The sequence below is a fragment of the Lactuca virosa genome, chromosome 4 (genome assembly GCF_052849685.1).
Source record: "Lactuca virosa cultivar CGN04683 chromosome 4, Lactuca_virosa_CGN04683_v6, whole genome shotgun sequence".
NCBI classification, from domain to species: domain Eukaryota; kingdom Viridiplantae; phylum Streptophyta; class Magnoliopsida; order Asterales; family Asteraceae; genus Lactuca; species Lactuca virosa.
In genome coordinates, this window is record NC_136429.1 from 61121990 (window position 1) to 61135755 (window position 13766).

Below are 13766 nucleotides of genomic sequence, written 5' to 3' on the forward strand. Positions count from 1 at the left end.
TGAATGGCCTTAGAATCAAGTTAGCATAAAACCCAACTCTTAAATTGGCCCGAATCAAACACTGTCATGGCCGACTGTGACTTCGCTGTCAAACTCACGACGTGAATCCTTAGGGATTCACGACGTGAATTTTGGGCGTAACTAAAATGGCTTATGTTTAACTCTAATATATGTTGGATCTTTCTTGTTTGGTTTTTGTTATTTCTTGTTTTGCAGGAATAGCTCCTAGGCGCGAGATTCCAGCAGGGGTGGCTAATTTGCACCCGTTTTATGTCTTCCCAACAACTTTGCCTCGGGATATTTTGGCATGGTGCAACAACCGTTTGGGGTGGCTACACAACCGTGAGTTTGTTGTTGCCCCTACAGTTAATTGGGCAAGGTTAAGGGAGGTTGGGCTTGTTGATCGAATGTCCCAGTATCTCAAAAAAATATTTTTGGGAAATGGATTTTCATTTACGTGTAAAGGGTGGAACAACTTGTTCAGGATTCAAGAAAGGGTGTACAAAGAACTTTGTATGGAGTTCTTTGCAACTGTGACATTTCATGAGAATGTCCAAGATCCTACCTATCAGCGAGCATTGGGTTTCCGTCTCGGGGGCGAATACCGAGAATGTAGTTTGGTGTTCTCTTGGCGTATGGGGTTGTATGAGGCACATGAGGCCATGACTGCTGAGTTTGAGATGTTTCTGTGGGAGGCTGCCCGTGGATATGAGGGCGGAGTTTCCGAGTCCGAGTTCTGGAGCAACATTGCATCGGGGGTGTTTAATTCCGGGGTGTCACCAGAAAGCAGTATCAAGTCCCCAATTCACCGTGTCATTCACCGACTTATCACTTTTTATATCCATCATAGGCGCCATGGAGACAAGGTTACAAAGATTAATTTGTTCTTTTATGGTCTATATTGCAGCCGGGAATATGTTGCAACATTCCGTACTTTTTAGCCCGTTACTTGGCGGAATATGCTGTGAGTTCTCGCCCCGGGAGCCCTATTTGTGGAGGCCACTTTATCACCCGTTTGGCCCGGTCCTATGGGATAATAATTCCTAACATCACAGTAACTTTGACTTGCATGGATGGGGGTGAGTTTTCATTGGGATATTTGGAAACAATTCGGGTAGTAAGGAACTATGGGACGCATTGGAGGATTGTACATTCCGATAGTGAAAAAGATGATGAACAACAACCCGAACAAGGTGACCAACCCGCACCCCAACCGAGGCCAAGAGGAAGAAGAAATGTGAGACGAAGAGGTGAGAGAGAACAACCGGTGCACCAACATGCGTCCATGGGAGGACCAAATTTTGGAGGTGATATGGCTGGTTATTTTGATCAGCTGTCTTTGAGTACTAATTGGATTGGTGGTACAATGGAGAATATGGTCCGACATTTCCAGATTGAGCAACTACCACATTTGGGTCACTACCCCATCTGCCCAACGTAGAGCTCCTATCAACATTCGAGGGGAGATGGAGCTGGTACAAATGGAGCACATCACGATGAAGAAGATGATGATTGATTTCTTATTTAGTTTTTATTTTTAATTTCGTTTGGTTTGGATTTGTTTAGTTTTAAACTTGATTTGGTTTGTAAGACAATTTAAGTTATTATGTTACTTCTTTATTTTCTATGGTGGGAATTTTTCAGATTTGCTTATGGAGTTTCGGGAGAGGTCGGTTTAGATGAGTGCGTATACAAGCATCGTTAGAGTTTAGAGTTGCAAGTCAAGACCCACAATTTTAAATAAGTGTGGGTGAGTCAAGAGAGAGGATAAGTGTAGACAGGAGTCATAAAATCATATACTAGCAACGTCTTAATCAATTCAGACATTTGTTTGAAGTTAAGAGGTGAAGACATAATAGTTTTCTGTATGTCCAGTACTCACGTCGTGACTCCCTGAAATTCACGTCGTGAGTCAAGTTTTCACGGGTTTCTAGTTTCCACGTTTTCTCGATTTCACATCGTGGTCCTTCTTACAATTCACGACGTGAATCATGTTGTTCCACAAAGATGAAGCCCATTGATGCATTTTACTACATGGGTCACCACTTTTCTTCTTGGGATTGTTATGAAGATTACGTTGGCTCAGTTTCTTTACCATTTAATGTGGCGTATGCATCCCCACATTATTCTTCTTGCTTGGAGATTTACACCACCTTTGTTGAAGTTTGGAGTCTCGATTCCATATTTTATTGACGCTTATTATATCTCCCAATGATCAAGATTCAAGTTCATATTTCGAAGAAGTTCCACATTCGAGATGCGCATTTTGTCCACACTTATGGAGTTCGATCACACCACTATCCCAGGGGAGTCTGTTCCTTTTTTTCTCTTTTTATTACTTTTATTTAGTTTATGCATACAATTAGGGCATTGTATGTAATAAGTGTGGGGTAGGAGGTCGAAAAAGTAATTTCTTAGATTGCTAAAAGTAAATTGCTAGAATTTAGTAAATTTTTTAAAAAAAAGTTAGAAATAGATTTGAAATAATAATCTAAATAAAAATTCTAGTAATATTAATAATTTGAATTTAAAATTTTGCTAATATTGTATGGGATGATCCGATGAGGGCTCAAATGTTTAGTTGAGCCAATATACGTTATAGTGCATTTGTGGCCTCCTTTATTCTAGTGAAATCATGGGACAAAAACACAACATCGCTTAGTTTGAGGGATGCAATATGTTTAGCAATCTGTACTTGAAATGTATCCAGGAAAACTAATACATTAACCAATAAAGGTTGAAGTTAAGCGCCCATGCTTAAGCATGTAGGTTTTGAGTGGAAAAAGTGAGATATTTATTAAAAAAAAAGAGAAATTACCAAAAAGTGAAAAATTGGAGAATTTTTGGAGCTATAGAAGTATCAAAGTTGAAGATACCAAAAATTACAAAAGATGGTGAATTCAAAGTTTGAAGATCAAATATCAAAGAAGTGAAGAATTCAAGAGCTCCATAGTGTGGTATCTTAAAAGTTGTAAGTCTCTAGTTTATGTATGCTTGGGTAGCTTTACAAAAATACCTTGAGGTTAAAAAGATTTTCTGCGGATGGATTCAGAGGGATGCATAAAATGAGCATTGTTCAAAAGAATTGGGCGAGTGTTTATGAGGATTGTGAGTATTTAGAATTGAGGGGGGTTACTTAGGAAAAATTTTAGACACAAATGCATGCGTTGAGGTATTTGCATAATGGTTGAGTTTGAGTTGGATCGTTCTATATGATGTTGGTGATGAAGGTTTAAGTTTAAAAATAGTTAAATTTGCTTGAGGGCAAGCAAAGCACAAGTGTGGGGTATTTTGATATTGTCATATTTATACATATTTTTAGGCGATAATTATTTACATTTTTATTAATAATTTGGTTATTTGCATAGAATAATGGTACTTATAAGTTAAAATTATATTTTGCAGCCAAATAGAAGCACTTTCGAAGATAGGGACTGAAATTGACAAAACATGGAACTTTGGAGGCTTGAAGGAAAGAAGAATGAAAAATTCAGCAAATGACGTACTCACGACGTGAATAGTTCATGACTCACGACGTGAGTGGAGAATTCTAGAAGATATGCATCCGGATGGAGGAATCCTTGTCGATCACGAAATTATCATATTCACGACGTGAGACTTATCGATTCACGATGTGAATCCGGCAAATACAGAAAGTATATAAACTCTTGGCCATTACGAATTGAAAGACTTTTGGCTCATAGAAGGCAGACCTAGAGACGTGTAACACCCTGAATTTAGAAGGTCGAAAAAGAGAAGAAAACCTCAAATGAGGAAGTGACTCGTCGAGTAGATGGGTGACTCGACGAGTAGGAGCGCGATTTGGTCGCGGGTTTAGTGACCTACTCGACGATTCAGAAGACTGACTCGGCGAGTTGGCCAGGTTTGGGGAAAACCCTAAATGCGGGCCTTGTACCCTATTTAAGGAATGTTATAGCCTTCACCAGCCCCCTTGATACTCTCTCAAGTCCAGAACGAAAACCCTAGAGCCTCCCTTAAGTTGTGAGTCATTTTGAGAGTTTTGGAGCATTCTTGAAGCTTGGAGGAACAAGAAGAAGGTTGGAGGTTCAAGGAGGAAGGAGTAGATCCAGAAGATTCACTCCATTTGCTGCTCATTTTGGTAATCAAGTTCCTTCCTTGACTTCTAGTTTGTTAGATCTCTTTATGTCCCTTTTTATGAAGTTTATGGGCCAAGAATGATTTCTTGTGGGATTTGGACGTCCCCAAGCTAGATCCTTTCAGATCTGGGAGTATTTGGAGTAGTTAAGACATAAAGGCGGAAGCTTTATGCCAATAGAACTCCCCATGCAAAGTTTAAGAGGTTGTTATGGCCTTTTGAGCAAAAAGGGCCATGCATGGACGCAAAGGTATTAGCTTTGCGTGTTATTCCGACCCTAGGAGGCTAGATCTAGGTCTTGGATGCCTTGTGCTTGACTGAAATCGTCTGAATAGAGTTGGACATAGTAGGACTCGGCGAGTCACGTGTGGGACTCAGCGAGTCAGGCCAGTTATTGCCCCAAAACCCTTCTGTTAAAGGGTATGAGTTGAATGGTTAGGGACTCAGCCAATCTGAGTCCATAGTAGTCATGAAGTTCATCGTACTCGACGAGTTCAAGGAAGAACTCGGCGAGTCTAAGGCAATCTCCTTAGTTCATGAAGATGGACTCGACGAGTTGTTCATACAACTCGGCGAGTCACAGCCTAGACACATTCTTATGTGGATGATGAACTCGACGAGTTCAAGGTCGAACTCGGCGAGTCGGATGAAGATGGTCCCGATTATATGGGGTTGGAGGAGTATGGACTCGACGAGTTGGTAGACCAACTCGACGAGTCAAGTCAACTGGAGGTTTCCTTTGACCGTTGACTTTGACCAAGTTGGTCTGGGTTGACTTTTGGGATTATTGTGGTCTAAATGTTATTTTGGGAATTGATAGTTCGGGAAGCCGAAGGGTCAGCGGTTCAGGAGTTGCGAGGTGAGTCTCCTCACTGTTTGTATGGGTCTACGGCCACAATGTCGGCCCATTTAGTTTATGTATGGTAGGAAGACCCGGGGGTTAGCCCTAGGCATTATGCATGAAAGACCAGGAGGAGGCTCCTGGCACACAGTATGTTATTATGTATGGTAGGAAGACCCGGGGGTTAGCCCTAGGCAACATGTATGAAAGACCAGGAGGTGGCTCCTGGCACACTGTATGCTGAGTAGCCTAGTAGAGTAGTATATATAGTTGTCTTTGTGAAGCTTGCATGGAAGACCAGGGGGTGGCCCTTGGCACTTGTCTGTAAGACCCAGGGAGTGACCCCAGGCTTGACAAGAAAGACCACGCGCGGCCCGTGGCAATACAACAAGACTATGTTTGGCACATAGCATCTTACTTGATTATGGATATGTTTGTTATGCATGGCTCATGGTTACGTATGGCATGTATAGATCAGTTGATATGTATGGTATGTGGTATCTGGGGAACTCACTAAGCTTCGTGCTTACGGTTTTCAGCTATTTGTTTCAGGTACTAATGTTTTTCCAAGGAAGGAGCTCGGGGCGATCGCATCGCATCACACCATGTTTTCCGCACTAGATGATCTTTGGGATTTAAAACTCTGATAATTGTTTATTAAGAATGTTATTAAATGATTGAGCAAGATTTATTAAGCGGTTTTTAATTAATCAAAATGAAATTTTTGGTCTTGAATTTTGGGATGTTACAAGTTGGTATCAGAGCCTTGGTTTGAGGGATTCGGGCACATTCTCGGGTGTGTATGGACTCAAACTGAGGACTTGATATGAAAATTTTCAAAGGAACTTGAAAAGTATTTGAAAAGAGAAAAGAACTTTGAAAAGAACAAGGTGTGTGATGTGTGCAATCGAACGAGCTCAAGTAAGTGGTTCCCAAAATACTAATACATGTTTGATATGTGATATGATATGATTATGTGATTCGCGTGATAGATTATGGCTAAGGATCTAGGAGAGATGCCTTTGTATGCTTATGTGAACTTATAGAATTGAATGCTAGAATTGATCAGCCAGTAGTAGGATGGCCTGTTTAGGTTATGCCTGATTGTATGAGCCCTTGAATTGCATGCTAGTGTAGATTCCTAATAAGAGGATAGAACGGCTTGTTTGGTTAGATTTTCCGTTTGTCTGAATGATGCTTGCTTTGTGCTTTGTGGGACTTTAAGTAATGGGAGTTAGCTACTAGATGAATGCGTTAAGTCACATGTGATCAAGGTTGAATAATCTCAGAGTGCTGGATTTGACCCTACTGCGCAGCTCTCGTATGAGTCTAACCGTTGTAGGGATGAGTCTTTTACTCGAAGGATTATCCGAGCTTCACCACATGTGATGGTATTCATGTAGTGGTAAATTAGCATCATGAAGAGTCCCTTAGCGGCTGAGGACTGGGTGGGTTCGGGAACCTAGGAAAGACTAAGGGGAGAGTGGCAGAGTGCAACAGAAGTAGAAGGGAGTTGGTGAAGTCAAAGCAATCCTTGAGGAAAGTACGGATAGATGTGGAAGGTAGTATGGGCCCGTACTAATGAAAGCAGAGGATCCGTACTCGAGTCAAGGAGGGCCGAGATAGAACCAAGAAACTTGTAGTATGTGAGACCTTCTGAGGTTACGTACGACCCTGACAATTATGTGTTCTGTTTCAGAATGGTGATGATTACGCGACACGGAGCGGGAGGATCAGGATCCGGTTCAGGATCAGGTTCGGGTACAGGTTCCGAGCCAGTGGATGAGGGATTACGCGAGTTCATTGCGTCTGAGATCACAAGAGGTATCCTTGAGTCGACCCCAGTGATTTTCGGGTCGATCAAGGAAGTGATTATTGAGATGATGGAGGATCGCCTCAGAGCGTTCCGGAGTGATATGGCATTCAGCCAGTCAGGATCGCGCACACTGTCCTTCAAGGATTTCAGGGGGAGTGGCGCGCCAGACTTCCACGGGGTGAAAGACCCCATTGTTGCGAGGAGATGGATTGCAGACATTGAGTCTGCACAGTTGACGAGCTTCTGTCCTGAGGGGTCGAAGGTTCGATTTGCTGCAGGATGCTTGAGGGACAGAGCTAGAGATTGGTGGGAGTCAGTTGGTGATTCCTTGGGAGCCTCAGCCATTGAGGCTATGACCTGGTCCGACTTTGTGACCAGGTTTAGGGCAGAGTTTGCACCGGCTGTGGAGCTTCAGCAGCTGGCCAGGGAGTTCCTAGACATGAGACAGACGACATAGTCGGTGGCGGAGATTACCGCCAAGTTCCGGGAGAGGGCATTATTAGTGCCTCAGTATGCAGGGGATGAGGAGATGCGGAGGACCGCTATCATGACATATTGAGAGCTGATATTCGGGAGCATGTCAGCTTCTTGGCATGCCCGACCCTGGACTCTATGATTTCCAGGGCGCGGGAAAGGGAGATTGATTTGGAGCACATTGCGAAGGGGAGTTCGGATCAGATGCATACTTTGGAAGGTCCCGGGAAGAGACCCAAGACTTCAGAGCAGCGATTAGTAGGACGGCAGGGCCGAAGTCAGTGCAGCACGTGCGGGAAACTGCACGAGGGAGTTTGTCGTTCCAGGGGTTCAGGCTGCTACAAGTGTGGCAGTGATGGTCACGTCAGCATGGACTGCCCACAGGGGGAAAGCCCATTATGTTTTCACTGCAATCAGCTGGGCCACAAGAAGGCCGACTGCCCGACGATGAGGGGACGAGCAGGGAGTGCGTCTGCCCCAACAACTTTGAGGATTACGGATGGGTGAGAGGGTAGGGCCTTGCACTGACGGATGAGGGAGATCTGGATTACAGCAGGGAATGTTGCAGGTATGTATCAATGGCTATTTTCGATTATATATCTATTATGATTGGTCTTACCTCGGTCTTAGGTGATAGTATGTATGAGTTATCTCTCTGCTCGTATTCAGATTGTATTTTCGGAATTGTCATATTCCAATTGCATACCAGGAACTATTAGTAGCTAGTGTGAGGTTATCTATCACTTCGGGTTCGAAGTGTCCAGTATTATCTCGGCTACGGCCAAAAACGGTTCAGGAGCTTTACGTGGAGGTCGGTGGGCAGGGTCAATGGAGTGGTCATCCACCATCATCAGGATTCGGTGGTTCTAGTCTTGGTGTTTGGGATAGGTTTTGGAAGCATCAAGGGAAGTGGTATATCTCTGAAGATGTTGCTCTGAGCATTAGTTATACGGACCTTGAGGACGTCAGTTTGAGCTCAGAGGATTATCAGTATTGGAGATGCAGAAAGTGTTCATCTAGTATTCGGTAATCGTACGGTATTTGGAGTAGGCTAGTGACGGATCGCTAGCAAGATTAAGGCGATGGTAGTTATCATGCCTATCGTGTAAGGGAGGAAGGAATGGAAATCCTCGGATTTTTGCGAGCCATAAAGACTTAGTCGAAGCTAAGTGGGGGAGAAACAATCATGTTACTGGAGCAGGAACGGTTTGAAACTGGGATGAGTTTCGCTCTCTTGTCAGGGAGAAAGACGGCCCAGGCGGCTGTATGAATTGAGGATAGGGTGAATTGGAAGTTCGGAATACCTGCCAATGGGGAGATCGCATTCTCGGGATGTCTGATAGCAGGTTGCAGAAGAACCGGTTGGGAGTTTCAGTTGGGACATGAGTGCAGCTTGGGGTACTAGATTGTGCTTGTATGCTTGATTATGGGTATGTTCGGGATAGTAGTCAGCAAAAGACCATGGTCAGTTGACGGGTCAGTGTGGAAGGTGTCGTAAGACTACGGGTTAGCTGTAGCATCCACTAGCAGTCGGTCGGTGTGGAAGGTGTTGTCAAGCTACCGGATAGCCATAGCATTCACCAGTGGTCATATTGTATGAGAAGTGTGGTAAGACTGCGGGGTGGCCCGTAGCAATGGTTAGCAGATAGTGTAGGAGTGTTGTAAGACTATGGGATGGCCCGTAGCGTTCACTAGTTAGCAGATAGAGTAAGGGCGTTGTAAGACTGCAATGTGGCCCGTAGCATTCGTATGATAGTATAGTTAGGCTGCGATGTGGCCCGTAGCATTAGTATAGTTAGACTGTGGTGTGGCCCGTAGCATTAGTAAAGTAAGACTGCGGGGTGACCCGTAGCATTAGTCGGCAGATAGTGTAGAAGTGTGGTGAGACTGCGGGGTGGCCCGTAGCATTAGTTGGCTGGTAGCGCAGAAGTGTTGTGAGACTATGGGGGTGGCCCGTAGCATTCATTAGTTGGCAGAACGAGTATAATAAGACTACGAGGTGGCCCGTGGCATCCACTAGTGGTCAGTTAATATGGAAGCGCAAGACTGCGGGGTGGCCTGTAGCATTCCTCGGTCCCTATTCGACAGTACGAATGTATCAGATGCGTGATTCGTTGGCAGGGTTTTTCAGATAGTTTAAGATAGGGTGGGGCAGCCACGCGGATGTGAGTAGGCCACATTATGATTGGATTCGGAAGGCGGTAGGTCATTGGAGACCAGGAGTGATGTAAGACTACAACGATTTTGGTAGCATTCACCTTTAGTAGTAGATTCGCTGGCAATGAGTAGTCAGACAGTACGATCGGGAGGGTCAACAGCAATGCTGGAACCGTGAGTAAGGGTGTGGATCGATGGGTTTCAATAGCTGAAGTTCTTCGGAGGTCGCTGGAAGCGACTGAGAGATTGTGCTTGGAATTAGTAGCCGGTGGGAGTCCGGTAATCCAAGGGATGTCAGATCAGTTGCCGAGCAAGGTAGTATCCGTTCATCCGAATAGTGGTTAAGAAACAGCAGGATGCTCGGATGGAAGGGAGTACTGTGAGGAACCTTGTGCGTGAACTAGCTCACCAAACGAAGGCATTAAGGCACTTACAGACGGATTGAATAATCTCGGAGTAATAGGTTTGACCTTGTAGCACGGCTCTCGTATGAGTCTAGCCGTTACAGGGATGAATCTGCTACTCGAATGATGGTCCAAATTCACGCGCTGGGTGGAATTTTCAGTAATTGGAGCATCGTATGAAGGGTTATTTCATGAGTATTGGTGTAATGGCCGGCACTCGGAGTGGCCAGGATTGTGGTTTCAGCAGAAGAATTGTTCTTGATGGGGATCAGAAAGACTGTTGCTTATGGGAAGTCGTCGCGGAAGGGCCAGTGTCAGTGCAAGGGAAAGGGGTGAACCCCTTGTGTATCAGTGTAAGTGCACTGGGAGTACCGGTAGGGCTACCGGTTGGGTAAAGGTGTTGCACTCGAAGGTAGTAGTGATCAGATTATTCTGAGGGTGACGTTTCAAGGATTGGATCGGATCGATGAAGAGTGTACCTAGTGGTAAGTGGATTGTAAAGTAGTGGACCGTGGCGGACTTCGAGGACGAAGTCTAATTTAAGTGGGGGAGAGTTGTAACACCCTGAATTTAGAAGGTCGGAAAAGAGATGAAAACCTCAAATGAGGAAGTGACTCGTCGAGTAGATGGGTGACTCGACGAGTAGGAGCGCGATTTGGTCGCGGGTTTAGTGACATACTCGACGATTCAGAAGACTGACTCGACGAGTTGGCCAGGTTTGGGGAAAACCCTAAATGCGGGCCTTATACCCTATTTAAGGAATGTTATAGCCTTCACCAGCCCCCTTGATACTCTCTCAAGTCCATAACGAAAACCCTAGAGCCTCCCTTGAGTTGTGAGTCATTTTGAGAGTTTTGGAGCATTCTTGAAGCTTGGAGGAACACGAAGAAGGTTGGAGGTTCAAGGAGGAAGGAGTAGATCCAGAAGATTCACTCCATTTGCTGCTCATTTTGGTAATCAAGTTCCTTCCTTGACTTCTAGTTTGTTAGATCTCTTTAAGTCCCTTTTTATGAAGTTTATGGGCCAAGAATGATTTCTTGTGGGATTTGGACGTCCCCAAGTTAGATCCTTTCAGATCTGGGAGTATTTGGAGTAGTTAAGACATAAAGGTGGAAGCTTTATGCCAATAGAACTCCCCATGCAAAGTTTAAGAGGTTGTTATGGCCTTTTGAGCAAAAAGGGCCATGCATGGACGCAAAGGTATTAGCTTTGCGTGTTATTCCGACCCTAGGAGGCTAGATCTGGGTATTGGATGCCTTGTGCTTGACTGAAATCGTCTGAATAGAGTTGTACATAGTGGGACTCGGTGAGTCACTTGTGGGACTCGGCGAGTCAGGCCAGTTATTGCCCCAAAACCCTTCTGTTAAAGGGTATGAGTTGAATGGTTAGGGACTCAGCCAATCTGAGTCCATAGTGGTCATGACGTTCATCGTACTCGACGAGTTCAAGGAAGAACTCGGCGAGTCTAAGGCAATCTCCTTAGTTCATGAAGATGGACTCGACGAGTTGTTCATACAACTCGGCGAGTCACAGCCTAGACACATTCTTATGTGGATGATGAACTCGACGAGTTCAAGGTCGAACTCGGCGAGTCGAATGAAGATGGTCCCGATTGTATGGGGTTGGAGGAGTATGGACTCGACAAGTTGGTAGACCAACTCGGCGAGTCAAGTCAACTGGAGGTTTCCTTTGACCGTTGACTTTGACCAAGTTGACCTGGGTTGACTTTTGGGATTATTGTGGTCTAAATGTTATTTTGGGAATTGATAGTTTGGGAAGCCGAAGGGTCAGCGGTTCAGGATTTGCCGGTTAGCAGTCAGAAGTGTTCAGCGAGTTCTCAGTAGTGCGAGGTGAGTCTCCTCACTGTTTGTATGGGTCTACGGCCACAATGCCGGCCCATTTAGTTTATGTATGGTAGGAAGACCCGGGGGTTAGCCCTAGGCATTATGCATGAAAGACCAGGAGGAGGCTCCTGGCACACAGTATGTTATTATGTATGGTAGGAAGACCCGGGGGTTAGCCTTAGGCAACATGTATGAAAGACCAGGAGGTGGCTCCTGGCACACTGTATGCTGAGTAGCCTAGTAGAGTAGTATGTATAGTTGTCTTTTTGATGCTTGCATGGAAGACCAGGGGTGGCCCTTGGCACTTGTCTGTAAGACCCAGGGAGTAACCCCAGGCTTGACAAGAAAGACCACGCGCGGCCCGTGGCAATACAGCAAGACTATGTTTGGCACATAACATCTTACTTGATTATGGATATGTTTGTTATGCATGGCTCATGGTTACGTATGGCATGTATAGATCAGTTGATATGTATGGTATGTGGTATCTGGGGAACTCACTAAGCTTCGTGCTTACGGTTTTCAGCTATTTGTTTCAGGTACTAATGTTTTTCCAAGGAAGGAGCTCGGGGCAATCGCAACGCATCACACCATGTTTTCCGCACTAGATGATCTTTGGGATTTAAAACTGTGATAATTGTTTATTAAGAATGTTATTAAATGATTGAGCAAGATTTATTAAGCGGTTTTTAATTAATCAAAACGAAATTTTTGGTCTTGAATTTTGGGATGTTACAAGACGATTTGGAGGAGAAAAGAAGTTCTGGAAAAGGCTTTTATCACCTTGGGAGAGAAGAGTACATAATAAGTTAATTTGTTTGGTACATTCATTATGACTTCTATTATGAATTGTTTTTGTTTATTTGTTGCTATGAGCAGCTGAATCTAGCTACACTTGTTTAGCTAGATGAAGCTTCTGACTTATGGTTTAGCTTGTTGATAATAGATTTGCTTAGTTGGTAATTTACTTGTGTTTGATTTGTATTACCTAGCATGTTAATATTTGTTTCTTTAGTTGCTTGAATTCATGTTCTGTGTAGCTTAGTGACCATTAAACTGCATGAACTTGTTTACCTAGTGATTTAGTGACATTGAATTGCTAGAGCTAGGATCGACCAAAATCTTAGATAGTAATTGAAGTAAACTAATTTAGCTGTGCTAGAGAACATGAATTATGACCATAATTGTGTTTGACTAATCTTACATAGTAAATTCATAATCTACAACTTATTCTGTGTTTGATTGTGTGTGACCATACATAGTTTTACATGAATTAGTTTAATATTGGTAAATTTAGACTTAAATTACTAATACCATAATAACCAACTTTATAATCCATAATTGTTAGCTAATCATAAAGAAGAAGTGGATTCGAACTAAACGAGAGTGTTTTTAGTTATTGATTGAATTTGAGTAAAGTTCGGCCGATCTTGTAAAATCAGATAAAACCCTTTTAAGTTGTTAATAATTAGGTTAATTTAGTAGTAAGTAGATTAATTAGTTAACACCGTTCCCTGTGATCGACACCCGACTTACCCAACTATTCTATGATTCGACTAGGTACACTGCCTAGGTGCATTTTAGTTAGTTAAGTTAGTTAGGTTATAAATATAAAATTAGTGGGTGCTTTTGTGCACATCAACACACTTAGAGTCATGTTCAAGTTGTTAAGAAAATGTATATGTAGATTGTGAATTATTGCTTACTGGTTGAACACAAGGATAAAAGTGATAGATTTTTGGATTAGCAAGGATTTTATATGTCCCTGAAAAGTTATTCAAGCTTAGTAACAGGCTAAAAAGTATCAAGAATCAAAGAGGCCAAAGTCACCTTACTACAATGGAAAATGAAAATTAATTGGTATGAAATGTAGTAACTATACATTAGGATATCATCATATCTTTATAATCTTACCACCAAAACTTTGGTTACTTTGGTTTTAAACGTGTAGCTAGTTGAAATAATCTAACCGGTATGCTTTTCTAGATGTGATATTTTTCTCTTTTGTACCCCTAAGAACAATTATAGTTTCAATCACTATATATTAAACATTTGATAATATGCTAAACAAATGAAAAGGTAAGATCTGTTACTTTTTAAGATATATATAGAT